Raw genomic sequence first — 27,951 nt, 5'->3', positions numbered from 1 at the left:
ACAGTCGCAGTCCCGGGGGACCCCGAGGTCGGCCGGCGTGTCCAGCCAGGGGGGAGTGGCCTGGCCAATGACTCGCTCTTTCGCCCGAGTAAACACTTCCAGCAGGTGAGCCTATCCGTCCCCCCCTACCCCAGATACTGGGTACAACTTTGGAGAGGGGCCAGGAGGAGCCGAGAGGGCACCCACGCGCGAGGGTCCGCGTCCCCTGCCCAGCGGGTTCACCCGCGCGCCCGGACTTCCCGCACTCACCTAGCCGGCGCGCTCGCCCACCTGCCTGCCGGCCGCCGGCGCAGAGTTCCCCGCGGTGACGAGGGTGGCGGGGGCGTGGAACACTGGTCCTTGCGCGAGCTGGCTCTCGGCGAGGGGCTCAAGAGGGTCTGTCCGGAGCTCCGTCGCCACAGCTGCAAGAGCAGACGAGTTGCGAAGAGGGTCAGGGCCCAGCGAGCGCCTCCTTCCCCGAGAGCGGGCGCGCGAGTCCCGGAGCGGCGGGCGGGCGCCGGGTATTAATTGTAGGGCCCCCGGGTGTCGGCCGCCGGGCGCTCTGAGTGGCTCGGACCGCGCGCCAGGCCAGCCGGGCCTGGGCGACCCACCCCCTTGGCGCGCACCCGCTCCTGCCGGGGAACGCGCGCGCGCGCACGCGTCCGGCGGCTCCGGGCCCCAGGGCTAGCCGCGCTCCCGGGGCTCCAGACCTGCTGCCTCTCTGAGGCCGGAGGGGCGTCACTGACCTTAGAGACCAGGAACTGGAACTCCGAGTGTCCAGTCGATCCAGGGATAAAACCCAACAAGGTGTGCGAACCTTGTAGTCACAGGCGCTCCGGGCCGGCTGTCAAGGAGACCGTTCTGGCCCCTCCAGTCACAACTGTGAAAGTCACTTCACCCTCCGACCTGCGGGTCTAGACGAAAGACCTTTCCTTTCTCCGCCCGCCAACCCAAGTGGTTCTCATACTTAACTTTCGCTGCTCAGAATCCTCCGCCCACCTCCACCTGAGATTTGTTGAAACACTTGTCGCGAAGCCCCGCCCCATTTTCCGATGCTTTACATCTGCCAGGGCGGAGAACTTGGCTTTTCTAACAAGTTCCCAGGTGATGCTGAGGCAGTTGCGAAGATTAAACGAGTTAATAAAGTTCGTGGAGTAGTTGGTAATCTGTAAAGCAGTAGGTAAATTTAGGTTTGTGAAATCCACACTTGCTATTCGTCTGTTTCACTAGCTTGCGTTGGCATGTGATTTCCATCCAGCCCCTGCTGCTTTTCCTCTGAGTGTTAGACTCTTTCCCTCTTGAGTAGGAGGAACACCATAACACCAAGTTATGCACAGCAGCCCCCATCAGGAGAATGAAAGGTGAGTGTGTTATTGATAGTTTTCTAGGGCTGCCTAGTAACTACCACAGGCCATGTGGCCTGGACCACAGAAACTAATCTTTTCACAGATCTGGAGGCTGGAAATCCAAGATCAGGTGTCAGGAAGATTGGTTTCTCCTGAGGGCTCTCTACTCGGTTTGAGGGTAGCGGTCTTCTCTGTGCTTGGCATGGTCTTTTTTCTACCTGTGTCTGTCTGTGTCCTAATCTCTGTTAAAGACACCAGTCATAGTAGCTGACAGTCCACCCATGAGACCTCATTTTAAGTAAGTTACCTCTTTATAGACCCTGCCTGCAAACACAGTCACACGCTGAAATGCTGGGAGTTAGCACTTCAGCAGATGAATTTGGCAAGGGGTGGGGGACCACAACTCAGTCCATAACAACAGTGAGCTTCACTGCCCCTAACACCCTAGAACAGAGCTTGAGCTTCAGCCTCCCCTCCTCCCTCCTCATCCCTCTGCCCTCCCCTGGAGCTGATGTGCATGTGGACTCAAGTGCAGTCATTCAAAGCTGGAAGGACTCAAGGCCCAATAATGAAATAGCCCTCTTAGCTCAGGGTCCTCAGAAATACAATCAGTACAACACTCCAGTGTGTCAAAGGGATATAGCAGAATCTATGAGCAATTTGGAACCCCCTGCCCACCAGGCATTTCAGAACCAGCCCTTTATAGTTTGTTAATGACTGAGTAGAGAATCACCCTTACCTTCTTCATTCTGCCATTGTTGGAGCTATACCCTCTGCCTGGCACCTGTGCCATCTCCAGAAGTCTCCTGAAGGAGGGACTGTGTTGGATAAATACAATAAAGACTCTCCACTTCTCCAGCTCTCTGGTGGCATTTAAGCTAGGAAAAACTGGAAGAGCAAAGACAAGGCAACTTGTGCAGATCCCAGGCTCACCAGAGCCAGCTGATCTCTAGCAAATCAGTAATAACCCTGAATCTGGGGCCTTCTCTGAGCCTTATTTCCAATCTTCTGCTGGTTTGATCTTTGCCTGAGGCTTCATCTAACACCAGGCTAGACTGCTCCCTAATCACCATATGCAAGTGGCTATTAAAATCAGTCTGGGCACTCCAAACTGGGCATATCCAGCACTGAACTCCCTTCCCAAAACTTTGTCTCCCCACCCACATCCTCCTGCCAAGTGGTTAGCACAGATGCCCATCCGAGACTGGACCTGCTTTAAGCCACTGGCCACTGTGTCCTTGATGCCTCACAGAGGGCTCCCTGCTTTTCCATTCCCACCACTATCAGCCCAGTAGGATCCTTTCTACGCTCTCTTCTCTGGGTTTCTGCACTCACCCCCTTACTAGACCGGCTGCCCCAACCTGCTTCTTGGCCAGCATCATCCACACTGCTCTTTTAGGGATCTTTCAAAACCAGAAACCTCTTTATCCTGTTAGTGGGTTACCTTTAGGTTTCAGGAGAAAATTCAAGCATCTTTGTTCACTTCCTTCTGAAGGCTCATCTCTGACCATCTCCTTATCAGTGCCCTTCACTGGAGTCATAGGGACCACTCGCTCACAATGCCTGCAGACTCGAGAGGGCCCCTACTCTAGAAACACAAGCACCTATGACTCTCTCAGTCTACGGGGACAGTGTCACTCCTCCTTTAGCCTCCGCTAGAGAGTCACCAGGTCTAGGAAGTGCACCCACTCCGTCCTGAATTAGGGAGCACCCCAGGGCACATCACAGAACTTAGGACACTGACCAAGAGTCCTGGGTCTTCTGCATCCTCTGTTAAACCATGAGGTTCTGGACGGCAAGAACCCTATCTATCCATTTTTGTACGCTTAAGTCTAGACTGGACTGGATGCTCAAAAATAAAAGTTTGCCTTCAGGAATGAATTAATTCTTAGAAATTCAGAGGATTTAGTCAAACTTGGCATCTGTTAGCAAGTATTTTATTTGGAGAAAGCTTCACTTTCTCTGACAATATTTGTGAACTTCCTGCTTGAATTATAGGTTCATTCTCTAGAATCTCTAATTAACTTCTATGCTAAATACCCAGGGTACCTCAGGGATTTTCAAGCTGCTGGTCTCGAAATCAATTTTGTGCATAAAGATGAGAATTTTTAAAAAATGAAACAGAATTCGAATTTAAAAATACTTGAGCGTATCCTGTCTAGTAAGAGTTAGTATTGTTTTCATGAAATTTTTGTTAACTATAATTGTGAGTTGTGTGTGTGTGTGTGTGTGTGTACAGGGTTATTGTGTCATCCAATTTATCCCTCCCTGTAGGTCTTAGTTAAATGCTAATTATCTTAGCAGGGCTGGAGTTGGGCTCACCGGACGACACATATTTATAGAGACAATGGAAAGGGGAGTCATAAAGCAAAGGACATTTTCTGGAAGGAAATTCTGAGCCAGGTTTTTAATCCAGCAATTGGCCAGTGGAAAGTAAAACATAGGGCTCTTTCTGCACACATTAGGTGCCACATTAATGCTATGATTGACTGGTCTGTGTGTGGAGATATGTGTGGGAAGTTCTCTTGGCTGGACTCTGTCAAGGAGTCATGAGAAATGAGATCAGTGACTCGGAGCAGAGGAGAGAGGCCTGGGTTGTGGCCAGACCTGGCCCCGAGGTTTCCAGACATGAGCAGGAGGTGCTGTGACATGGGATTTCTTAACCTGGTTTTCATCACAAATGTTCCAAGATCAAATGTTATGAAGTTAACCTTTGCTGAAATAAAAATACCAATTTCCCTGGGTTAGAATGGGAGATGTAAGTGCTCAAAGCAATGAATTCAGATGAAAAGTCGAATTTTTCTCATCTCTGGTAGCTGACTCGTCTGGAAAGTCCATGGAGAGAAGGGCCAAAATGCGATAGGATTATGTAACAGGGAGAAGTAACAAGTGGCCCTGATAAAACTATAACCTTGAGAGTTCTGCCAAATATTTCCATCCATATTAAATGCCTTTTACTGAGGAACCTAGATCCAGCCCACAAACATTTAGAAGACAGTGTTCTCACTCCCTAAAGTTTAGAATCTGTAAAAGAAGGTTGCTGTGTAAATAAAGAATACACATTATTGCTTCTATGTTTTTTCATTGCTTAAGTCATTCTGATCTGAACAGATGAAAAGAATAAATACTTGGGCCAGCAGGATGTAGACAAGATTTGGGGAAGGTTGTTAATCTTAAAATTTTTTTTAGATTTCTGATTGAGGTAACCTTAGTTTATAACATTGTATGTTTTATGTGCACAACTTTCTGTTTCTGTTTTGATCTACCCTGCGATTCATGGGGTCGCAAAGAGTAGGACACGACTGAGCTACTGAACTGAACTGAACTGATCTGCATGCTCACCACCAAAAATTTAGTTTCCATCAATCATCGTACAGCTGATCCCTCTTACCCCTTCCTCTCTGTTGTCTGTATCTACATGTTTGTTTTTGTTTGATTTGTCTACTTGTTTTGTTTGTTTTTTTATATTCCATATATGAGTGAAATCATATGGTAGTGAGATAAGATTTTTAAAAAGAGAAACAAATAGACTGGACCAGAGATAGCCAAAACTGTAATGAAAAAGAAATTCTAGAGGACAATCTCTATTCTCTTGCTTCTCAATAGAAATACAGTTAGCCACAAATATTATAGAATTATATTTTAGATTTGAAAGATGGACAAAATCTGAAAGAAATCACACTGTAGCAAGCATGAGTTTTAACAAAACTTTAAAATGGGTTCCAGATTCTTCTTTCAGCTTTTTAAAACACACACACACCCCAGGATGTGTTGGAAAAAAATGTGGTTTCAAAAAATTCCTGGGGACTGAAATATTCTTTGATATTATTTATAACACTGGCCAAGTCTCAACCATCTACACTAACTAGATGGGTGTTAGTTGAACTTTTCCCCTAAATACAGAGAAGATTCTTTGTTCACATATCACCCTCCACTCCTTATTCTGTGTAATTTTATAAGTAATAAACTCTTCTTTAATTTCTTGAAAATTACTGGTGGTTTGGGTGCCAATAGGAGTATTGGTAACTAAAATAAAATGTTGTTTAGTTATTGATAACTAAAATTACTAATAAAAACTGAAAATATAGATGGGGCAGAACTAGTTTAACAGAAGTTGCTAATTTCCTTCAAAATAGTCCATTTTCTAGTTCATCACTGTATTTACCTGCTTCTCCATCCTCTGAGAGTTGCAGAGCCAACCTGCTTGGATTCAAAGCTGTGTTACCTTTGAATTACTTTTAACCTCTCTGTTCCTCAGTTTCCTTAGCTATAAGTTGTGGGTAACAAGAATACTCCCTTCTGAAAACTTTTATAAAAAATTTAGACAGTGTGATTGATAAGGGGTTAATATCCAAAATATACAAACAGCTTACACAACTCAATATAAAAATTAAAAAAAACTAAATAACCCGATAAAAACATAGGCAGAAGACCTAAATAGACATCTCTCCAAGGAAGATGTACAGATAGCCAACAGGCACACAAAAGATGCTCAGCATCACTAGTTATCAGAAAAATGCAAATCAAAACCACAATAAGTTATCACCTCACACTGGTCAGAATGGCTATCATCAAAATGTCTAAAAGCAACAAATGCTGGAGAGGGTGTGGAGAAAAGGGAACCCTCCTACACTGTTGGTGGAAATGTAAATTGGTACAGCCTTATGGCGAACAGTATGGAGGTTCCTTAAAAAACTAAACATAAAGTTACCATATGATCCTGCAACCCCACTCCTGGGTTTATATTCAGAAAAGACAAAATCTCTAATTTGAAAAGATACATACACCCAATGTTCATAGTAGCACTACTGACAATAGTCAAGATATGTCAACATAAGAGTCCATCAGCAGATAAATGGATAAAGAAGATATTGTATATATGTGTTCTCAGCCGCTCAGTCATGTCCAACTCTTTGTGACCCCATGGACTATATAGCCTGCCAGGCTCCTCTATTCGTGGAGTTTTCCAGGCAAGAATACTGGAGTGGGTTTCCATTTCCTACTCCAGGGGATCTTCTGACCCAGGGATTGAACCCACGTCTGTTGTGTCTCCTGCGCTGGCAGGCAGATTCTTTACCAAGGTACCACCTGGGAAGCCCATAAAAGAATGAAATGATGACATGGTCAGCAACATGGATGGACCAGGAGATTATCATACCGAGTGAGGTAAGTCAGACAAAAGCAAATACTATATGAAATCATTTATATGTAAAATCTAAAAAAAAAAATACAAATGAATCTATATACAAAACAGAAACAGACTCACAGACATAGAAAACAACCATATGGTTATCAAATGGGGTAAATTAAGCGTATGGGATTATAGAGACAAACTACTGTACATAAAGTAGATAAGCAATAGGGAATTATATTCAACAACTTCAAATAACCTATAAGGGAAAATAATCTGAAAAAATATATAACTGAATCACTTTGCTGCACACCTGAAACTAACATACTATTTTAAATGAACTATACCTCGGGTTTTTTTAAATGCACATATTATGTGACCCAGAAATTTAAATGAGAAAAATAAAATTTAGGATAATCCCTCCAGGATGGTAAGTTGTTAATAAACGGTGACTATTTTTCTTAGTTATTATACATGAAAACTTCACCCTTCTCTTAGTTCATCACTTCTTTGCCCGAGAACCACTTTGGGTCTTGTCAATGTTGTCAGTAGTCTGGATGCTAGGATGGCCCCATCTAGGCATCATCTCAAGCATTTCACTTGTTTGTTGCAACAAATGTTTCAGCTCCTCAGGCCCTGTGCAGGACCTCAGGAGAAATCATAAGGCCAGCATCTCTGTACTTGCAGTAACAAAGGAAACAGTTACTATTTGTCATCACCAACAGGTAGAGTCTGACGATGCCTGAGTTTGTTTGTTTGTTTGTTTGTTTGTTTGTTTAATTTAAAAACACCGAGTCTTCACTGCTGTGCGAGGGTTTTCTCTGGTTGCAGTGTGTGGGCTTCTCATTTCAGGGGCTTCTCTTGGTGTGGAGCACGGGCTCAGTAGGTGCAGTGCATGGGCTCAGTTACCCCATGGCATGTGGAATCTTCCCAGACCAGAGTTCAAACCTGTGTCCCCTGCATTGGTAGGTGGATTATTAACCACTGGACCACCAGGAAAGTCCCTCAAATTATATTTATATATTGCCTTTCCCAATAGGTGGTACCCCTTGAGGGCTGATTCTACTGCCCTGACTAGATGGAAATTTACTTTACCCTGGGTTTCCTTTCTGGAGTAACACCCAAGATCCCTAGGGTTGTTTGATGACACTTTGTGCCCTGTCATCTGCTGAGACCCTCAGTGTGCCTCTCAAAGCTGATCTCTACAACCTCTGACTTCTAGACACACGAGGGGCTAAGCTCAGGAATGGTGCCTTGGTGCTTGGATCCAAGCAGAGACACAAGACATAAAGACAGAGCTGCCGGAGGGGGGACCCACAAGGGGTTAAGTCATGACAGATGCATAGAAATTACCCGGTGAAGAAACAAAGAATACCCCAGGGAAACATTCTATTAGCATGTCAAGAGTATCACACATGAATTATTAGCTTCATTCTTCTACCAGCACAAAACCACCTCGGTGGCCTTGCAAATACCATCCCCCCTCCTGTATCATGGGTCTAGCAATGGGTCCTGCTTCCACTGGGCGATGAGAGCTGATTGCTTCACAACGAACCCTGAGCTCGTCCACCCCCCACACTGGTGCTTGTCCAATAGCGATGGACCTACCACTCCCCAACACCCATCTGTGCTGCTTTATCCTGAACTCCTTATAAATTCAATCTCACCCCGAGCCCATATGCCTTAATTTAAGCCCTTTCCCTCCAGTTATATTCCTGGCGAGGCAGGAAACAGCCTCATGTTGCTGGTGATGGAGATAAGACTCCTTCCTTCCAGGAGTTGGGATCTTCATGCCTTTGTTGTATCACGGAGCCACTGCAGAGAGCAGACATTTTTTTTTTAATCACCCCTCCCCCCAGTTTATTAAAAACAGGCCTTTGATGCTCCTTATCAAATCTTGCAGAACTCTAAACCAGGGCTTTATTTCATATGACAGGATGAAAAATAAGTAATCCTCCCCTTTGCCTTGAACTAGAACAACACAGGAAATAAAAGACTAGCCACGCAGTCAGAGGCCTGCAGAGCCCTTTCCTGGTGAGGATGTAAATCTGAGATGTGCCCCAGACTCTAACCTGATCTGCTTTGGAGAAGATGATGTAAGAAAAAGCTTAAAGAAACCCAACTCCAGAAGATGCAAGCCAAGAGGCTTGCTCAGCTGGGACAGAAAGTGCAACGGATCCATGCAAGCGGGTCACCCGACCTGATGGAGATCATAGGGCCTTGCCTACCAGGCTTGGACACAGTCTTGTGCTCGGCGGGCACAACCAGAGGGCTCACGGTCAAGTGACACGACTGTCTTATGACCCGGTCCTGGAAATTGTGGTTAAATCCCAGGGGCACATCCCTCAAGGGGGCTCAAAGAGAACCAGCAGGAAATCTGTGCCGAAGATCAAAATCTGGGGTTAATCACTGGTCTTAAGAATAGTGTTTTCTTCCAGACAGTGTAATAGATCTTCCTAAGAGATTAAGGCAACAGCTGCAGAGCTGGCCAGGGACCTGTCTGTTTTGCCAGGGCCCATGGCTGGGTTTTGGTGGGGGGGTCATGGCCAGGCTGGGTGGTGGACCTTAGGCATCATGCTCACCTTCTGATTGCTGCTGCTACTGGGTTCTTGCCACCCCACCCATCCATGGTGCCAGTTATCTAGACTCTCCCCTCCCCTACCCACCACCACCCTTCATTTCTCTAGTTAATAGTCAGAGAGTATTGGTTAGGCTGCTTTCAGCTAAAAGTAATAGACAGTTCTTTTCCTGTTAGTTTAAAGAATGACACTCCATTGTGGGATATGCAGAGTGTTTTAGGATTCGCTCAGTTTGGGGGCTTTAAATCTGTTTCCCTGTGGGCTCTTTTTGCATGCTTCATCCTCAGGCTGGGGGCAACAAGATGCTGCAGCTGTTTGCAGACCTCATGTCTGTGCTTGACAGTATCCATGAGAAGAAAGCAAAAGTCACTCCTGGAAGCTCTTGAAGAAGACGGAGAAATGACTTTCCCCTGAGCCCCCAGATACTCGAAGCCTTAGTTTGTATGCCATTGGCCCCAATTACATGTGCTCTTTCATAAATCAGTCACCAGCAAGAGATGCAGAGCCCCCCTTGACCAATCAGGCCACCCTGGTGTGGAGGACATCAGTCACATTCCCCTTGAGGCCCCATGACTATGGGGGGAGGGGAGAGACCTGGACAAAACCAAAAAAAGGGATGGGAAGGCTGCTGAGCAGATGGTTACGGTGTCCTCTGCCATAGGGTATGTATTTATTATAATTTTAAATAATAAAGCTGTGGTAATCATTATGCTTTCTCTCAGTATGCTGTCTCTCTGCCTTCTGGCACACGACACTGTTGACCTTCTTGACCGCCTGTGACACCAGATCTGGCCAGTGAGCTGTGAACTGAAGTGTGTGTGTGTGTCGTCTGGGCCAGAGCATGTTACTGCCTGCTCTAGTTTCTCCAGGCAGTCCTTTCTGCTGCCCCCCAGAACCAGGAATGGTCCAGACAATGGCTGCCCCATCAACCTTATCCGGGAGTGAGGATAGTGCAGAGGAGCAGAGCCTTCAGGCCCCTGCAAAGGACAAGTGTCAAGATAAAGGAAAAAAAAAACCAACACAGTTCAATACTTGGAGAGAATTTGTTAGTCAAGCCAAAACCTGGTGTGTTTCTCCTATTCATTACATAATAGCTTATATTTACTGAGTGTTTCCTGCCTCCCAGGCATGTGATAACACAGTGTCGCTAACTTCAATGGATAGGAAGAATCAGGGGTGGTGGGGTCTCTGTCCATCTACCCAAGCCCCCAAGATGTCTTCACTCCTAGGCATTTGTACCAATTGGCACTTGTCTAAGGATGTATCTATGCATGGGTTGCTTGTCTACCCAACAGACAAATGTGGAGTAGAGAATGAGTGAGTACCAGCGCCTGTGAACAGGAGTCTTCAGAAAGAGATCAGGAACACTCAGGTGTATACCCAGGTCCCATGAATACTGGGACTTCAGTAAGAGGAGAAAGGGGAAAATAGGCCCCTGGAATAAAATTCTCCATGGTTCTCTTGTACTTCTGCACATCTTGTGATCAATGTACTGAGCACTTTTTGTTCCAAATACCTTGTCAAGGACGTTTGTGTAGCAAACAGTTTGGAGGCTAGAGATAATGCCTCCCCCAGAGCAAAGAGCAACTTTGCCTACCCCCTTGAAAAGTAGAGGTAGTGTCTTTCTCTGAAGCAAAGGCAATTATACTTCCTTTCCAATAAAACAAAGAAAACATCTTCCTCCACAGCAAAGCAGCCATGCTTAATGCCATTATAAAAGAGTTGGGCTCCTTAAGTACAGGGTTCCTCTCCTGTAATGCAATGTACTGCGTGTGTAGCTATCATCATTTATGGGAATTGATACATTGATGCAAAAAATTCTGATATGCCAGTTACTGCTATTGCTATGGGTAACACAGGCAGTCTTTGTCTCTGGCCCAGGAGTCTCATGTCTCCTGGCAGCACTTATAAGACTGTGGCAGGCTAACTTTCTAGCTTGCCAGTAGTGTAAATCTCAAATTCTTCATAATTCCTGACACATGTGGTCATTTATGGATAAGTAACATTCCAAATTAAGCATATGGAGAGAAGTTAAAGGGAAACCTTTCTTATCTCAGGAATTCTCTCAGAGAAATTGATCTTTTTCCTAGTAATATCCCTTATAATCCTTTCTTAAACAGGGTAAACTTGGATGATTAAAAATCCCAAGATCAGGTACAGCCCTCAGGCTGGGTTACAGACGTGCTCATGTTGCTCTTCTCTATTAGGAGAATGTTCTCTAGAATCTTCACATCCACCTGAGAATATAAGCAACCAGTTTGTGAAAATAAACCAGAATGCTACCCAGGAATATCATTCTCAAACTGTCTGATGGAAGATCTGCTCTTAGAGCCCCTGCGTTCTGTCTTCAAATATCAGAAAACCTTGGCATTCCAAGTTCCAAATTGAAAGTGAAATCGCTCAGTGAGAATTTGATTTGAACAGAGTGTGGAATTGATTCTAAGGGTTTGGTATAAGTTTAACATCTGACTTATATGTCACCTGCTATGTCCCAAATGATGAAAACTTATTACAGACAACCAGGGTTCAAAGAACAATGGATTTTGCAGAATTCTTTACTCCCAGCTACACATTTCTCCCCACGATTCAGTGTCAAAAGTCTAAGTAATTCCTTATAGACACTATGGAGTTATAACATGTCAGAGATAAGGGTGCAAATGTATGTTTATCATTGCAAAAAACAAAGGACAAAATAAGACAACTGCATAGAATTGAGACCATCCAGAAAATAATTTTTAGTTCCATCCAAATGACTGAGTCAGACTTCAATGGTTAATTTTATAAATGAGTCTCCATTGTGTCAATCTGTCTGTCCATCATAGATTACCTGAACCTGTGAGATGTGCTGGGGGGAACCTCCTAAGAGTAAAAATGAATTATCACTATGGTATTTCTGCAAGACCTCAATCCATTTATTTTCTGGTATTAAGTTCATTTATTCATTAATTCAACCTGAATAATTTCCCAAATAGTTACTAATATGTTAAGCTAGAACAGATACAGTCCCTGCCCTTAGAAATGTTCACTCAGGAATGGTTTGACTTTGAAATATGTTAAGTGTTGTGAAGAAATAGTAAATAGTGTTGTGAAAGCTTATAATAGGAGCCTTACCCAATTTTGGGAGGCTCAAGAAAGACTTCCCTGAAGATGCGACATTGGAGCTGAAACCTCAAGGCTTTATTTAAAGGGATTTAGAAGGCGATGGCACCCCACTCCAGTACTCTTGCCTGGAAAATCCCATGCACAGAGGAGCCTGGTGGGCTGCAGTCCATGGGGTCGCTAAGAGTCGGACATGACTGAGCGACTTCACTTTCACTTTTCACTTTCGTGCATTGGAGAAGGAAATGGCAACCCACTCCAGTGTTCTTGCCTGTAGAATCCCAGGGATGGGGGAGCCTGGTGGGCTGCCATCTATTGGGTCGCACAGAGTCGGACATGACTGAAGTGACTTAGCAGCAGCAACTATACAAAGAAGTTGGGGATGAAACAGGGGTGGCAAGGGAAGCTTAGAAGATTATTCCAGGCTGAGAGAGAAGAATGTCCAAAGGTCTGGTGCCAGATGGATCCTTGCTACTTTTAGGGCATTGAAAAGGGCAAGTCCCAAATCTGGGACCATTCGAACAATGAAATATATAATGACAGCAATAGATTATATCATAGAATAAAACAAGTATCCACCAGGCTAGTGATAATCAACAAGTTAATAAATAAGTAAATGAGAAGAAAAGCTATTTTTTACAATAGGATTCCAATTAATAAATGTAAAAGGATAATGGACATAGAAAATCACCATTTGAAGAACACAACAGTAATAATCACTGCATGCCTGAATCATCAATTGGTGATAAAATTGGCAGATAAAACTATGATGAGAAACCTCATACTTATATAGATTCAAAATCTCTCTTCTCCCCATCCCTCCAGTAAAGAGTAACTTTATGATGCAGACACCATTTTAACCAAGGACTCAAAGTTAACATCCCCATGATGAGACATGAGTATTGTGTACCTCCTGATGCAATACACTGAGAAGGGACACAACATCTCTTCTGTGATATTCTTCCCAAATTATGTGTAACCTGGGTTTAAATGTGAGAGAAAAGCAGACAAACCCAAACTGAGACTCAAGCTACTAGATAACTGGGCTGTGTTCTTCAAGATTGTCAAGGTCATGAACCACACAGGAAGAATGAGGAACAGCTTCAGACTGGAGACCAAGAAGATGTGGTACCCCTAGGCAGTGAGCAGTGATTACCCAATCCTGAACCTACTGTTGAAATTCAAGTAAGGTCTGTAGATTAGTTAGTAGCTTTGCTTGTTGTGGACAAAAGTGTCTCTTGCTGTATCAGTAAAGAAAGGATGTTGCAGCCACCGAGCCAGCAGCCACTGCAGCCTCCCTTCACGGGGTACCCTGAGGGCACTCGGGATGGCGAGAAAGGGGATAGTGCCCTAGACAGTTACGACTCAGATGAAAGGAATCATTTCCATAAGCTCAGACTCTTGTATCTTCCCATACATAGAAAAGCACTAACTTCATTCATTTAAGATGTCTGTTTTTCTTTAATCAGCAGTAATATTTTGATGTTCAATTACCTGGGTTTTGCAGCAAAACCTCCTATATGCCCTGACTCCTCCCTGGTCTCCCTGGAACAGTCCTTCAGAGTATCTGAGAGGCTGTATCCCACACTTAAGTCCTCCATAAGTCCACCTAATAAAACATAATTCTCAACTTTTAGGTTGTGTATTTTATTCAGCCAACAACATTAATGTTAATTTTCTGGTTTTGATCATTATACTCTGGTTACGTAAGTTGTTCACATTTAGGGAAGCTGAGTGAAGCACATATGAAAAATCTTTGCACTAGTTTTGCAACGTTTTGCATGTCTGAAATTATTTCAAAATGAGCAGCTAAAGAAATAATGAGTTAAAGGAAAAAAAAATGAGTCAGCTGAAACATAGAAAGTGACAAGAGGCTGGCGAGGTGGCAGCTTGAGCCAGCACAGGGATTTGTAGGCAGTGTTGGAGATTTCAGTCTTCACTCCAAGAGGAAAGGAAAACATTGAGTGGTTGAAAGCCCCATAAAGAGGAATCAGATTGGCATTTTCCAGCCATCAGCCTGGCTGCCGTGAGGAAAATGAGTTCGAGGCAGGCTGGAACATGTGGGGAGATCAGAAACAGGACATTGCAAGAGAGCAGGAGAGATGATGCTGCAAGCTTGGTCCAGGGTGATGACAGCCTGAATGGATGAACATGATGAGATTCTTGAGACATTTAGGAAATAAAATCATAGAGTGACGTGGCGTGGAAAAGGACCAGGACGTGGGTGTCCAGAATGAGTATCCACGTCTGGCTTGCCTGACTAAAGGAACAGAGAAGCTGTTCACCAGAGGGAGCACACAGGCTGGTGCAGAGGAATCTTTGCACAATCTGCATGAATATTCCTCTGTTTCTTTAACTGGTAGACACAGCCAGCCCCACAGGTCCAGCTAACAGGAAGTGGCTGCTAGTCAACTACCTGGGCTCTGCAAGTGCGGAGGAGGCACTGTGCTTTCAGTTCTCCAACTGGACTTTCTTTGCTCTTTTCCCTAATTGGGCTATATTCTGAACTTTACCCATAGTGCATGAATGCTACAGAGTTCTCCTCCTTCTCCTTTTCTGCAATACGTGCATACTCAGTTGCTCAGTTGTGTCTGACTCTGTGATCCCATGGACTGTAGCCCACCAGGCTCCTCTGTCCATGGGATTTTTTAGGCCAGACTACTGGAGTCGGTTGCCATGCCCTACTCCAGGGGATCTTCCCGACCCAGGGATCAAACCCATGTCTCCTATGTCTCTTCCACTGACAGGTGGATTCTTTACCACTGAACCTCCTGCGAAGCTTTCTGAAGTGCCCCTCCTATCAAAAGTCCCCAAACCCTAAGGTACAGTCTATTTCTGACGGTTCTTTCAAAAAATTACTTGTTGGTTCTTCTGTAAACTGCTGGGTAAAGACTGACTTAGGGGCATCTCCATTTTAATGATGAATTGAAGATTTGCATTAGAACCAGTTGTAAATTGTGAAACAATAGCACTGTGGCAGAAGTATCGGTTCCAAAGGGCCCCACAGGAAGCAGTCATATTCCAAATGATCCTATATCATTAGAACTGTTTTCCCTATACAGAGAGGTACACTGTCGTCCATCAATAACCCGGTCCAAGTTAACCTGGTAATGAGAGGGAATTCAGAGGGAGGCTATCCATCTCATGATTGCTAATCAGAATGTACAGTGATTCAGAGAAACTGCCCAGGGAAGTGCAAGTTGCTTAAAGGAAGAATTTCTTTCTTCCCTCTTCCCCTAGTTTTGTGGACCATGGTTCAAAATCCCTGAATTCCTCTTTCCAGACTCAGACTAACTGAATTTGGATCTCTCAGTTGACTAAAATACCTTGCTGGTCCTCCATGATCTTAGCTAGCTTCTGTCTGAGCCTTTGTTCTTAGGAAAAGAACTGTTTCTTAGGCAGTATTTCAAAATTATACACATTTTTCATTAATTTCTTCCAGCAGTTTACCAAGTTCTTCCAGAGAGCATTCACCCTTTGCCCAGTGCTTTCATTAATAACTTTAAAAAAAAGGATAATTTTAGCAGAAAGTCACATTAAAGTATTTATTAAACTAGCATCTAGTGGTATAATTAGTACCACTTAGAGGAGCATCAAAAACCATGAAATACTTAGGGACAAACTTAACAAAATAGGCACAACACCTGAAAAATGAAAATTACACAGTGTTTCGGAGAGAAATGAAGGAGACCTAAATGGAGCAACATGTTATGTTCCTGCATTGAAAGCTATTGTTTTCATGCTGGTTCTTTCCAAACCGATCTACAGAATTGGTTGCACTCTCAGTAAAAATTCCAGCTGCTTTTAAAAATATGTAAATTGACAAACTGATTCTAAAATTTATATAGAGGTGAAAAAGATCTCTAAAAGTAGCTAAAACAGTTTCGAAAAAAAAGAGCAAAGTTTGAGGACCTAAACAGTTGTCTCTCAGGGGTCCTTGGTTCCAGGATGCCCCAAGGATATCAAAATCCATGAAGGCTCAAGTCCCTTCTATAAAGTGGTGTAATCTATGCATGTAATGCATATAATCTATGCACATCCTCCCATATACCTTAACTCATCTCTATGTTCAGCAGTAAAGAATCTGCCTGCAATGCAGGAGCCACAGAAGCCAGGAGCCCAGTTCAATCCCTGGGTCAGGAAGATCCCCTGGAGAAGGGCATGGCAACCCACTTCATTATTCATGCCTGGAAAATCCCATGGTCAAAGGAGCCTGGCGGGCTATAGTCCATAAGGTCGCAAAGGGTCAGACACGACTAAAGCAACTTAGCATGCATGCACATGCTACTTACAATATCTAATACGATGTAAATGCTATGTAAATAATTACTTGATGGTGGTGGTGGTGGTGGTTTAGTTGCTAAGTCATGTCCAACTCTTTGCAACCCCATGCACTGTAGCCTGCCAGGCTCCTCTGTGCATGGGGTTTCCCTGGCAAGAATACTGGAGTGGGTTGCCATTTCCTTCTCCAGGGGATCTTCCTGACCCAGGGATCAAATCCATGTCCCCTGCATTGCAGGAAGTTTCTTGCATTGCAGGCCAATTCTTTACCAACTGAGCCACCAAGAAAGCCTTTTGTAAATAATTACCTATGCCCAGCAAATTCAAGTTTTGCTTTTTGGAGCATTCTGGAGTTGTTAATTTATTTATTTTTTAAGGAATATTTTCAATCTGCATTTCGTAAAATTGGGGGATACAGAGAACTGACAGCACTACCTAATTTCAAGACTTACCATAAAGCTATAGAAATCAAGATAATGTAGTATTGGTGTGTGAAAAGACACACAGATGGAAGAAACAGAGTAGAATCCCCATAAATAGACCCACACATACACAATTAATTTTGGACAAAGATGCAAAGGCAATTTAATGGGGAAATGATAGTGTTTTCAGTGTGCTGGTCATATAGTCATAGACATGTATTTACAGAACAAACAATAAAATCTTTGTATCAAAATATTTAAGAACTCTTAGAACTTAATAATAAACAATTCAATAAAAAAAGATAAAAAAAAATTTGAAGAGCAATTTAATACAAGAATGGCCGATTATTGCATGCTACTGCTGCTAAGTCACTTCAGTCGTGTCCGACTCTGTGCGACCCCATAGACGGCAGCCCACCAGGCTCCCCTGTCCCTGGGATTCTCCAGGCAAGAACACTGGAGTGGGTTGCCATTTCCTTCTCCAATGCATGAAAGTGAAAAGTGAAAGTGAAGTCACTCAGTCGTGTCCAACCCTCAGCGACCCCATGGCCTGCAGCCTTCTAGGCTCCTCCATCCATGGGATTTTCCAGGCAAGAGTACTGGAGTGGGGTGCCATTGCCTTCTCCGGATTATTGCATGAGAAGATGCTAAATGTCAGTATTGACAGAGAAATGCAAATGAAGAGCACACAAGAAACCACACCACACGCACTAGAATGTCTAAAATTAAAGAAACACAGCAAGTCCACAGCCAGTGTTGGCAAAGACATAGAGCCATGGAACTCATACATTGCCAGTGGGAAAACAAAACTCTGCAACCACTGCGGAAAGCACGTTGGCAGTTTCTTCTAAAGACACACTTTAAAGGGTCCACCCAGAAATCCTACTCCTAATATTTACCCAAGAGAAATGAAAACATATGTCCACAGAAAGATGTGTAGACAACTGTTCAGAGAAGTCTAATTCATAACAGCCCCAAAGTGCAAACAACGCTAATTTCATCCATAGGTGAACAGATCAACAAATGGCAGTCTAGTCACACAATAAAACGCTAGTCAACCATACACGCAGAAGAGCACACTCTACACAGTGCCATGGACGGTTCTTGGAAACATTATGCTGAGAAAAAACAGCCTGACACAGCAAAGAATATGTCCTGTATGATTTCATTTATATAAAATTCCAGAAAAGACAGATCTAATCTATAGTGACAGAAAGCAGATCAGCGGTTGCCTGGAGCTGGAAGGATTGAGTGAGAAGCAGTACAAGGGAATTTTCTGGGATAAAGCCCATGATCTCTATCTTGACTGTATCTTACTGGTTGTTACCTGGGTGTACAAACTTGTCAGAACCCATCAAAATGCAAATTTTGAAGTAGGTGTGTTTTACTGAATTAAAAGCAAAAGCAAGTTGATTTGAAAGAAAAAACATTTAGAGAATAGAAGATACTATGCTACCCAAATATCAAGTTGGAAGAAGGCTATATATAGACAGACAGAGTCAGAATTCCCCGGAAACCCCAGTCTGCAAAATGCACTCACCTTCTGGAAGACGCTAATCCTCAGAGCTGCTCACAGGCTTCGAGTGCAACCTGGCTGGTGCTTGTGGCCCCCTGGAGACCCTTTGTACGTGCTGAGTCACAGGAGGAGCTGGGAGTTCTGTTCCAGCCCTCGTTGGAGGACCTCGCCTCCTCTTCCCAGCTCTGCTGCCCTATTCCATCAGCTCCATATTTCCCTCCTGCACCTTTCCAGGACTCCCATCATGTGGAGCAGCTCACACTCAGCCACCCAACTTTTCACGCAAGGCCCGAGTCTTCTCAAAGTTCACAGAAATGGACCACATGACCCCCTTTGCTTTCACTGATTCTGTAATTCAACATCACGGTGTTGTGGTGCATGAGGAGGTTCAGGACTTCCCTTCTGATTTCAGAGGACCTCAAGGACCCAGGAAAGGATGCGATGGCCCCCAATGAGCCGGCAGCCACCAACCACCGGCACAACACCTGTCATATTGAGACTTCAGTGAAGGCTTCCTCCAGGGAATGGCAGTTGATCATTTGCCCAACAACCAGCCTATTGAAAGGAGAATACACTTTTCTTCCTCTTATTTATTTCCCTTAATTTTTGCTTTATATTGGAGTAGAGTTGATTAACAATGTTGTGCTAGCTTCAGCTGTGTGCACTTATATAAAACAGATAACCAACAAGAACCTACTGTATTGCACAGGGAACTCTGCTTAATTTTGTTATAAGCTGTGAAACCATCTGGTCCTGGGCTTTTGTTTGTTGGAAGATTTTTTATTCCAGTTCCAATTTCCATGCTTGTGATTGGTCTGTTCAAATTTTCTATTTCTTCCTGGTTCAGTTTAAGGAAGTTATACTTTTCTAAGAATCTGTCCATTTCTTCCAAGTTGTCCATTTTATTGCTATATAGTTGCTCCTAGTAGTCTCTTATGACCATTTGTATTTCTGCAATAAGCTAAATGGAAAAGAACCTGAAAATGAATACAGTTTTGATTGCTGCTTAATCTTTTTTTAACTTTTAATTTTGTATTGGAGTATAGCCAATTAACAAACAGTGTTGTGATGGTTTCAGGTGAACAGCAGAAGGACTCAGATACACATATACATGTATCCGTTCTCCCGCAAAGCCCCCTTCCATTCAGGCTGCCACATGATTGCCCCTTGTCTCCAAGGATAGAACTCACACTCCTTGGCTTTGCCTGCCAAGCCATCACAAAGTGGTCTTTGCAGATTCCTGGGAACCCAGCCCTAGCTTCACCCCCAAACCCGCCTTACCTTGTAACACTTCAGCCTCAGCTGAAAAGTGAGTGTGATCCCTCCTCGCTCCCGTCTTCACCTGTCTCTGCTGGGGCAATTATCGCAGAGTCCCATGGGGACTCCACTGTCTGACCCACTCACCACAAAAACATCCAAGAGGGCAGCTAGCCTTCTATGACTCCCACACCTAGCACTGCTTCCAACCCATAGAAAGCACTCAAATCTTTACTATCATGGTGCTTGGTGCTGTAAGAGACACAAAAGCTGCATAAGGCTTAGTTTCCGTCTCCTGGAGCTTGCAGCCCAGAAATAATAGAGTCGCTCGCACAAGAGTAATACAAAAGTAGACTGCGTGTAAGTGCTTCGTGAAGCGCCCCGCAGGCCGATGCAGCCAAGGAGAAGGTTTCAAGTCAAACCACTGGCACAGATGTTTGAATGTACCTAATGGCTAATTTTCAGTGAGTGGTTTCTCTGTGCCAAGGACCAGCTAAGCAATTTAAAAAATTTGTTTATTTTGGTCGTCATTGCTGTGCATGGGCTTTCTCTAGTTGCAGCAAGTGAGGGCTTTTCTCCAGTTGATGCGAGTGGGCTTCTCACTGCGGTGGCTTCTCTTGTTGTGGAGCACAGGCTCAGTGGTCGTGCTGCATGGGCTTAGTTGCTCCCTGGCATGTAGAATCCTCCCAGACCAGGGACAGAACTCGCGTCCTCTGCATTGGCAGGCAGATTCTTAACCACTGGACCACCAGGGAAGTCCCCAGCTAAGCATTTGCATAATGGATCGGTCTCCTGTGGCTACCTGAACAAAGCGCCAGAAAAGGGGTGGCTGGAACCACAGAAATATATTCTCTTTTGGTTCAGGAGGTCGGAAGTCCAATATCAAGGTATTGGCAGGGCCGTGCTCCTTCTGAGGGCTCTAGGGGAGAACTCTGCTTCGCCTGTTGAGCTTCTGACACTTGCTGGCAGTCCTTGGCGTTCCTTGGCTTGTGGTTGCTTCAGTCCAGTTTCTGCCTCTGACGCGTGGCCTTCTTCCTTGCTTGAGTGTGTATATCTGTATGTTCTCTCCTTCTCTTATAAGGAAGAGGAGATGGATTGAGGGCCCACCCTACCCTAATATGACATCATTGTCATTGAGCACATCTGCCAAGGTTGAATTTCCAAATAAGTTAACATGCTGAGGTTCCAGGTGAATGTGAATTGTAGACAGACACTATTTAATCCACTTTACAGGCATAATCCTTTAATCCTTACCATGAACATATGAAGTAAATGTTATAACAGTTACCGTTTGATACATAAAGATGTCAAAGTGTTCTGAGAATAAATGGTGGCCTAAGGGAATATTTCAGAAATGCCAGGAATTCAAGTGTTAGAGCATTTTATCAGGCTGTGTGGTCCATCACTCTTAAGAACAACAACAAAAAAAAGCTTTAAAATTGTAAAATATAACATTCATTTGAAATAGCATATGTAAAATGAATGTATAAAGAATATTAATAAAATGAACCCCCAAATACCTATCACTCAACTTAAAAAATTGAACACTACCCATGCCTTAGAAGCTCAAAACTGCTTTATCCCTCCACCCTCAGTGAGAATCTGAGATCACTCCCTGATAAACATTCTGCATGCTGACCTGCTGACGTCCATCTCTGAGTCAGCTCCCCAGGGAACCTGCCTCTGTGGACTGGCACCAGAAATGGTCTAAGAAAGCAGACTTTCAGATGGGGTATTTGAGATCCACATCCCACCTATTGGGCCAACAGGACAAAAAAGATTCAATTACTGTTGGCAGACGGGTCAAGAAGAGCTCTGTGAGCTTAGAAATGTAGTATGGACTCTCTGTGTCTAGGGAAAGAAACATTCTTTGATATTGAATGAGGGGTTGGCGGGGGTGGGGGGAGTCAGGACAGGACACCAAGACCTACAGTGGGTTATTCTGTCAGTGGTTTTCACATGAGACTGGAGGGTCATGGAGGGGAAGGAATTCCAAGATGGGGGACTCACTTTCCCCAAGCCCATGTCAATTCTGATTCCCCAGCATTCACTCCACAGCTGGGGGTGGGAGTGGGGTGGGAGTGGAGGTGGACAGAGTGGAAAGTGAATAAGAAAGTTGCTGGAACCAGAAGAGGAGCTTTTCCAAAGGCACGCAAGCCCCTTCCTGGCTGGGAGTCACTGGCAACACCATCTCACTTTACCAAATGGCTCTGCTCTTGAATTGGAAAATCACCTGGGAAATATTATTTATGTAAGTACTATAGAACACTTACCACTTATTACTACTATTTTAAATCCTCTGAAAAGACAACATTCTTTTTCCACCATCTCAGAAATAAAATACTTTCAGTGGTAACCAGAGGACACTTTTGTTTCATTTTATTTTTTCCTTTAATGTGGAATCCAAAAAGAAATGATACACAAATGAAGTTACTTACAAAACAGAGACTCACAGACTTAGAGAATGAATTTATGGTTGCTGGAAGAACGATGGGGGAAGGGATAGTTAGGGAGTTTGATGGGTATGTACACACTGCTCTATTCAAAATGAATAATCAATAAGGACCTACTGTATAGCACATGGAATTCCACTCAATGTTATGTGGCAGCCAGGGTGGAAGAGGAGCTTGGGGGAGAATGGATACATGTATATGTATGGCTGAGTCCATTTGCTGCTGCTGCTGCTGCTTCTAAGTCGCTTCAGTCGTGTCTAACTCTGTGCGACCCCATAGACGGCAGCCCACCAGGCTCCCCCGTCCCTGGGATTCTCCAGGCAAGAACACTGGAGTGGGTTGCCATTTCCTTCTCCAATGCATGAAAATGAAAAGTAAAAGGGAATTTGCTCAGTTGTGTCCGACTCTTCGCGATCCCATGGAGTGCGGCCTATCAGGCTCCTCCGTGCATGGGATTTTCCAGGCAAGAGTACTGGAGTGGGGTGCCATCGCCTTCTTCAAGTCCATTTGCTATCCACCTGAAACTACCACAACACTGTTAATTGGCTATACTCTAATACAAAATAAAAAGTTTAAAAAAGAAAAGAAAAGAATTGGTCATAAATACTTTGAATAAAATTCAATGCTGATAAAAAGATATAACTGACATATACTAGCTCAGGTGTACAACATAATGGTTTAATATCCGTATATATGGCAAAATGATTGTTATCACACTGACATAGACACTAGTTAACCAGGGAACATTTTTGTGTGTGTGATTCAGTTATATATACCCATATATGTATATATTCTTTTCCACATTATTTTTCATTATGGTTTATTACAGGATATTGAATATAGTTCCCTGCACGACACAGTGGGACCTTGTTTATCTATTTTATGTATAGTAGTTTGTGGAGAACAATTTTTGAAATGCAAAGTTTACTACAAAGATGTTTTCTCCTGACAAAGTTGTTGCTGAAGAAACCGTAGCACAAACTTCTCCAGTGTGTCAGAACCACACTGTCACATTCCATACTGAGTCCTGTGGATCCAGGCCACACCAGAGGGCAAATGCTGACTCACAAAGGGAAAGCGGGAGAACCCCCAGCCTCTGCTATATCAGACCAAGTCAGCTGTGAACCTGTTCTTCTTCAGGCTGGCAGCGTGCAGGTCCCCAGGAGGCACGGCTGACCCTTAGGGAATGAGTGAGGCCTCTCGTCTGAGTCTCAGTCAGAGGAAGGGAACAGGGAGACCTCCCAGCCCAGGCCTCCACCTCCACTGACTCAGATTCACTCAACACGTGGAAATTCCATGAAAATTATAAGAAAGGGATGATAGGAAAGCAGGTCCTTTTGGATAACATGGTTTATGTTTCTTTCCTTTTTTTTTTTTTTTCAGCCTTGGGAAGCATTTGTGATTTGCATGCTCTGTAGAAAAGAGAAGCACGAAAATTCCAAATGATCCAGGAATTTTCAGCGTCACTAGTTCTAAAAAACAGAAGCCGGTTTGTAAAAACAATAAATGGTGCTCCAGTCACCTTCTTCTTTAAAAAGTTGTAACAATTACATATGAATTAAAAAGAAAAAAAAAAGATAAATGCAGCACATGCTCATTAAAAAACTTCAAATAGATAAGAAGGATTTAAAAGATGAAAATAAAAGTTTTCCTCTTATGTCTAAAGATAAACATTATGAACAATTTCTTATATATTCTTCCAGAGTTTTCCATTCATACACATTGAAAAAACACATTTTAATATTTGTATACAATATTATGACATGCTTTTTGAAAGATTATTGATTATATATTTAATACATATTGGCATGCTTATTTCAACACATACAGATTTACTTTATTATTTTCAGTAGCTACACAGTATTCTTTCTATGTGCTTCCCTGGTGACTCGGTGGTAAAGAACCCACCTGCCAATGCAGGAGCTGCAAATTTGATCCCTGGGTTGGGAAGATCCCCTGGAGAAGGAAACAGTAACCCACTCCAGTATTCTTGCCTGGACAAGAGGAACTTGTTCCCATGGATAGAGGAACTTGGCAGGCTCCAGTCCATGGGGTTGCAAAAGAGTCAGACACAACAGCGACTAAACAACAACAATAGCATTCTTTCTGTAGATGTGCTTCATATACCAGTCGCCTATTCATGGATATTTGTTATTATTATTTTCAGATTTTTAAAAATATTACAATATTGCAATGAATATTTATTCATATATTTTTGTACACCTGCCCCAATATGTCTGTAGGGTAAATTCCTAAAAGTAGACTTGCCAATTCAAGGGTTTGTACATAAAATATTTTTATAGATATTACCATAGCCTCCTTAGAGATCTTTATATTTGACCATCAATCAATGAAGGGAACTTCCCTAACCCTCACCTATCCTAGGTTTTATAAAACTTTTGAATCTTTGCCAACACATATGGAACAACAACAAAAAAAAGTGTCTTTTTTGGTTTCAATTTGCAGTTCTCCCGTAAGTGTCTCCATTTCAATCATTTAGCAAAAAGATGGCAAATGATGTGCTGAGTGATTTACAACTGCAGAAAGAGCGACTTCGGGCCAGCCGTGTTTAGTGTCCCTTGGCCTAATGATGTCTGCTTTCCAGATATTTTCAAGAAGCAGGTAGCTTTTGAGAAAATCCAACAAAGGTACAGTTGGAGATGGTTTATTTATAAATGAGTGTGTTGATGAAACACTGATGCTGACGTCCAGACATGATTCCAACTCTGTAGTTTTCCAGCCTACCTGCAAGGCCGCTGATCACACTGTTGCTGATGGCCGGACTGCTCTGCAGTCTGGCACTGACCTGTCTGGGCACCTGAGCAGACCAGGCTCGTCGGATGAACTCACTCCTAAAGCAGCCCTTTGTTTTCACTTTTGGGGAGCTGGCGGTGGGGCAGCTGTTTATAGAGTTTCACATGTCAGGCACGGATTACCTCGGCTGGTCTTCTTGATCTCACCGCACCTGCCCCGTAGTGACCCTATTGGGTGTCACTGCAGGTATGGGAAGAGCAGATCCAGGAAGGGCGTCTGTCCATCTGCACACAGATCCCCAGCTGCTCCCCACCTCCCCTGGTCATCTTTGGAGGCCACGCCTTCTGCCTTTGTGACAAGGATTGCTGCACAACCAACTTGCTCGCCCACATGCTTCCAGCTGTAGCTGGACAGTTTGAACGTGGCCCATCAGGTCAGGTAGAGAATGGGTGCGTCCTCACTCCTGGGCAGATTCTGGACCCAGAGCAGCCGAGGGGCCGCCTCTTCCTTCCAGATGCTTTTCTTGGGCCACATGGAAAAGTCGCCGGGCACACAGTGCTAGGTCATGAATCCCATGTGCTGGGGTTTGGATCTTAACTCCTCCCACTAATTACTGTGGGGCCTCGAGGAAGTTACTTAACTTCTCGGTGCCTCAGATTTATTTACAGAAGCTCATCATACTTAACTCATGGGCTTTTAACGAGAAGAGTACTTGGCCTAAAGTACCACTTCCATAATTGCTGGCTGTTGTTATTGCAACTAGCCTGTGAGACCCAGACTCTCCTGAAATGAAAAGCCTATATTCCGTTTTCAGATTTGAGTAGCAGAGAACTAGTAAGTCCAGGATTCATCAGAAATCATTTCTCTTCTCTGTCCTTTCTGGACCCACTTTCTCTGGTTTATTGCCTTGCCTACTCTTCATGTTAAGACTCAAACTGTCAGCAGCAGGATCATGAGGGAGGGCTGTCAGGCTCAGCTGGGCAGTGTCGCAGAGTTCTGCACTTTGCACACAGCTGCCGTTTCCCCTAAGTCTCCCAGCAAGTGTGGTTGTGGACTCAGGACAGCTATGCTCCTGCAGGGGCTGAGAGGAGACAGTGTCCAGATGTGGGAACTGAGTAGGGGGAAAACGCCCTGCTCACAGTCAGGACCAGGTTGAAAGAGATTAAGAGTTGGAAAGAACTTTCTCTAAGATCTACTCTTTCTCTTTGCTTTCATACCCCAGACGTTAATTGCATTCATGCCAAGGGGGGGGCGAGGTGAGGGGCAGGCAAAGATCAAGGATGCTAAACAGCAATCTGTGTGTCCCTCAGCCTCAAGGCTGGTTATTTCTGCTGGAATACCTTCCATCTGGTGCAGAGTTAACCCGCTCCCAGAGGCAGTGATTGACAAAGAGATAACTACCAGGCGTGTGCTGGTTAAATAACAAATCATAAATTCAAAAGAGTTACGCAAATCTGGGAACATGACTGAGGGAGGCTATTTTTACAGAGAGAACAGGTTCAATACCATTGAAGGTTAAGGAGTGCTGATGCCTTAGACCTAATTTACAGTTCACAGGAAACAGAGGGTACAATGAAGTTAAACTACTCTGAGTTGAACACACTGGTTCTTTTCTGAAGATGAAACATGCTGCAGGAAAACTGGCCTGGAATCTTCAAAATCAACATTACAGGGGAAAAAATGAGAGACTGGCTTAGAAGAAAAGAGACACAGAACCCCAAAGCAAGGTGCAACCTTAATTAGATCCTTGTTCAGAAAAGTAAAGGAGAACAATCATAAAAGACATTTAGAGACAATTGGAGATAATGAAGTATTGGGCTGGTTCTCAGGTGGCACTATAGAATTATTGATGATTTTTCTGGGCATGAAAATGGCTTTGTGGTTACCAGGAGAATGTTCTTATTCTCAGGGATGTCTGCAAATTATGAATAATAAGGAGTAAAGCATTATGATGCACACAGATAATTTCCCAGTTAGGAAACTCAGTGAGAGAGGGACTTCCCTGGTGGTCCAGTGGTTGAGACTCTATGCTTCCACCGCAGGGGGCACAGGTTCAATTCCTTGTCAGGGAACTAAGATTCTGCATGTTGCATGTCAGGGCCAGAAAAAAAAAAAGACGGAGACATCAAGGTACATATAAAGCACATGCTTTTAGGGAGAAGGCTAATGATGGCAATAATTTACAGCTGATAACCAAATTTGAGAATAAAGCAACAAGTCTAAACATACTAAAAAAAATAAAATAAAAGACTGAGAGAGTAAACATGGCAAATAAGGGAATTATTAAATTCCCAGGTGGCTCAGCTGGTAAAGAATCTGCCTGCATGCAAAAACCCAGGTTTGATCCCTGGGTTGGGATGATCCCCTGGAGAAGGGAATGGCAGCCCACTTCAGTATTCTTGCCTGGAGAATTCCATGATCAGAGGAGCCTGGCGGGCTACAATCCATGGGGTTGCAAAAAGCTGGACACGATTTAGCAACTAATACACACACTAAATCTAGATGAGGGTGGTCCCAGGAAAGTTCCTCCAAGTTGAATCTAGGAGGAGGGAGCATGGATGTTCATTGTACTACTTTTCCCCAAATTTTCTCTAGGTTTGAAAACTTACAAAATGAGAAGTAGAGGGGGAAAGGAGAATTTGTGGATCTAGGGGCTGGCAGCTATTTTGGGCAGCTTTTGTAGAATGACTCAGCCAAAGCCCGGGCAAGCATCTTCCTTTGGGAAGAGAGGAGGCCCTTGATACCATGTCTGTTCTTTTTTTTACATGTATATTTAGTTATTTTTAATTGATTGATGATTGGTTTACAATATTGGTTTGATTTCTGTCATACGTCAACATGAATTAGCTATAGGTGTACATATGTCCCCTCCCTCTTGAATCTTCCCCCCACCTCTCACCCGTCTAGGTTATTACAGAGCCCTGGTTTGAGTTCCCAGAGTCACACAACAAATTCCCATTGGCTAACTATTTCATGTATGGTAATGTATATGAAGGAAATGGCAATCCACTCTAGTATTCTTGCCTGGAGAATCCCAGGGACAGAGGAGCCTGGTGGGCTGCTGTCTATGGGGTCGCACAGAGTTGGACACGACTGAAGTGACTTAGCAGCAGCAGCAGCAATGTATATGTTTC

General features: G+C 43.9%; 1 protein-coding gene and 1 long non-coding RNA gene across 4 annotated transcripts in view; one reads left to right on the top strand and one right to left on the bottom strand.

Moving 5' to 3' along the window:
- SVIL (supervillin) overlaps positions 1 to 855 on the bottom strand; it is a 255,989-nt gene extending 255,134 nt beyond the window's left edge. For 2 of the 3 annotated variants that reach the window (XM_070381836.1, XM_070381840.1), the window contains exon 1: positions 250 to 543. The gene's annotated coding sequence lies outside the window, so the exon portion shown is untranslated. Of the gene's footprint in view, positions 1 to 249; positions 544 to 725 lie in introns of those variants that run through there. The other variant, XM_070381838.1, reaches the window with a different exon arrangement.
- Positions 1 to 23,553, top strand: LOC138990469 (uncharacterized). The gene is made up of 3 exons (XR_011466616.1): positions 1 to 105; positions 6,334 to 6,491; positions 23,447 to 23,553. It is a non-coding gene; the product is annotated as an uncharacterized lncRNA (long non-coding RNA).
- Positions 23,554 to 27,951: the final 4,398 nt, after the last annotated feature.

This window comes from Bos mutus, chromosome 13 (assembly GCF_027580195.1).
Source record: "Bos mutus isolate GX-2022 chromosome 13, NWIPB_WYAK_1.1, whole genome shotgun sequence".
NCBI classification, from domain to species: Eukaryota; Metazoa; Chordata; class Mammalia; order Artiodactyla; family Bovidae; genus Bos; species Bos mutus.
Note: the sequence above shows the minus strand (reverse complement) of the source record. Positions and strands in the feature narration are given on the sequence as shown.